General features: G+C 49.1%; 1 long non-coding RNA gene across 1 annotated transcript in view; it reads left to right on the top strand.

Annotated features, from left to right (window-relative positions):
• LOC147300770 (uncharacterized) overlaps positions 1 to 2,500 on the top strand; it is a 15,146-nt gene that overhangs the window by 9,333 nt on the left and 3,313 nt on the right. The window lies entirely within an intron of this gene.

The following is a 2,500-nucleotide window of genomic DNA, read 5'->3' as shown; positions in this document are numbered from 1 at the left end:
TTCCACTGGAGGGAGACAAAAACACCAAGCTCTGAGATTCAAATTTTGAACTGCAGACCTCACAGTGTCTGTGTGTGTGTGTGTGTGTGTGTGTGTGTGTGTGTGACAGAGAGAGAGAGAGAGAGAGAGTGACACTTGCTGTGTATTTAAGAAACAAACGCTCAAAGAAACCAAACAGAATGACACAGGCAGAAAGACACTGTTTTATTTTGGTAACCAATGATGCATTTCTTCTCCGCTTGTACAGTGCACCCTGAAGCCGTGTGTGGACCAGGAGATCAGCAGAACAGGAACCACAGAGCGTCAGCGGCAGACATCCAAGCTGCACAGGGCACACGCAGCACCAGGCAGAATTAATGACGTCCCTGATCCACAGCTCAAGCCCAGCCACCCGCTGCCTCCTCGCCGCCTCCTCCCGGGACCTTCAAGGACCACCCACCAGCCACTGGTACACATTCCAATCTTACACAATGGCCCCAGCATCACAGGGCATCTCCTGACATTAAAATCTATCCTGATTTCTGTTGTTTTTCCCTCATCTCTGAGCCGCTGAGTGTGAGTGTGTGTGTGTGTGTGTGTGTGTGTGTCTCTCTCTCTCTTTTACACAAAAAACACATGTCAGTTGTTAAGGAAAATGTTATAAAACACTTCTTCAGTAAAGACTCAGAGAAGAGAAACACACAGAACTTCTTGCTAGCAAGGGCAGCCTCCACTCTAAGAGACTCCAGTGAGAGAACTGCCCCGGTCTTTATTTTATACTCCATTGAGCGTGTGTGTGTGTGTGTGTGTGTGTGTGTTGACAGAGAGAGAGAGAGAGAGAGACAGAGAGAGAGAGAGAGAGAGAGAGAGGGAGAGATACAAAGGAATGTAATTCAAATTTTGCACTTCAGACCTTACAGTGTGTGTGTGTGTGTGTGTGTGTGTGTGTGTGTGTGTGTGTCTGTCTTTTACACAAAAAATGCACTTGCAACAACTTTAATATGGAATGTACTGGACTTCCCAGCTAGGCGCCCTCCTGTGGATGACAGGTGCAATTGATTGTCAAAAGCAGATATCTAACAGCTTCTGACACTTTGTACCGCATTGAGCCAGCAGAGGGAGCCCCCCTGGTTCAATCCCAGTTGCACAGCAGTTGTGACCAGCTTCTGTCTGTGTGCTTTGGTGTGTGTGAGTGTGTGTGTGTGTGTGTGTTGACAGAGAGAGAGAGAGACAGAGAGAGAGAGAGAGAGAGAGAGAGAGAGGGAGAGATACAAAGGAATGTAATTCAAATTTTGCACTTCAGACCTTACTGTGTGTGTGTGTGTGTGTGTGTGTGTGTGTGTGTCTGTCTTTTACACAAAAAATGCACTTGCAACAACTTTAATATGGAATGTACTGGACTTCCCAGCTAGGCGCCCTCCTGTGGACGACAGGTGCAATCCCAGTTGCACAGCACTTGACCAGCTTCTGTGTGTGTGTGTGTGTGACAGACAGACAGACAGACAGACAGACAGAGAGGGAGATTCAAAGCATCAGGACCAGGAGATGACACAGTGCTCCAAAGGCCTGGTTCTGCTGCCTCCTCCTCCACCCACCTGCTGCAGACGCTTCTGTGAAGGGAAACTGCTACATGTTATGTCACCGATCCCTGCCATGCTGCGTGTCTAACGACCCGGCAGGGCCTGCTGAGTACAGTGGTGGTGGAATCGGCCCGATCGGACACTCCTATCTGCCACTTTGACCTTTTTATTCCGTCAAATTTGGACCCATTTACACCAAGTCCAGAACCGTTGGTGCTATCGACATGGGGTCTTCACCAGGGTGTCCGGAGCACCCCGAAACCCCCCCGTAGACACCACTTTCATCCCTCTACGACACTTACTTTCCCAGTTATTCCATTTTATTCCGTCAAGCTCTGGCTATTACCCCCTAACCTAACCAACCCTCATCATACCTGCATTTGTCCACTGGAGGGAGACAAAAACACCAAGCTCTGAGATTCAAATTTTGAACTGCAGACCTCACAGTGTGTGTGTGTGTGTGTGTGTGTGTGTGTGTGTGTGTGTGTGACAGAGAGAGAGAGAGAGTGACACTTGCTGTGTATTTAAGAAACAAACGCTCAAAGAAACCAAACAGAATGACACAGGCAGAAAGACACTGTTTTATTTTGGTAACCAATGATGCATTTCTTCTCCCCTTGTACAGTACACCCTGAAGCCGTGTGTGGACCAGGAGATCAGCAGAACAGGAACCACAGAGCGTCAGCGGCAGACATCCAAGCTGCACAGGGCACACGCAGCACCAGGCAGAATTAATGACGTCCCTGATCCACAGCTCAAGCCCAGCCACCCGCTGCCTCCTCGCCGCCTCCTCCCGGGACCTTCAAGGACCACCCACCAGCCACTGGTACACATTCCAATCTTACACAATGGCCCCAGCATCACAGGGCATCTCCTGACATTAAAATCTATCCTGATTTCTGTTGTTTTTCCCTCATCTCTGAGCCTGTGAGTGTGAGTGT

Source organism: Aulonocara sp. 'chitande type north' Nkhata Bay, linkage group LG23 (assembly GCF_057382095.1).
Source record: "Aulonocara sp. 'chitande type north' Nkhata Bay isolate Kocher_YH1m ecotype deep benthic linkage group LG23, A_spYH_male_GT1.1, whole genome shotgun sequence".
In the NCBI taxonomy this organism is placed as follows: domain Eukaryota; kingdom Metazoa; phylum Chordata; class Actinopteri; order Cichliformes; family Cichlidae; genus Aulonocara; species Aulonocara sp. 'chitande type north' Nkhata Bay.
Note: the sequence above shows the minus strand (reverse complement) of the source record. Positions and strands in the feature narration are given on the sequence as shown.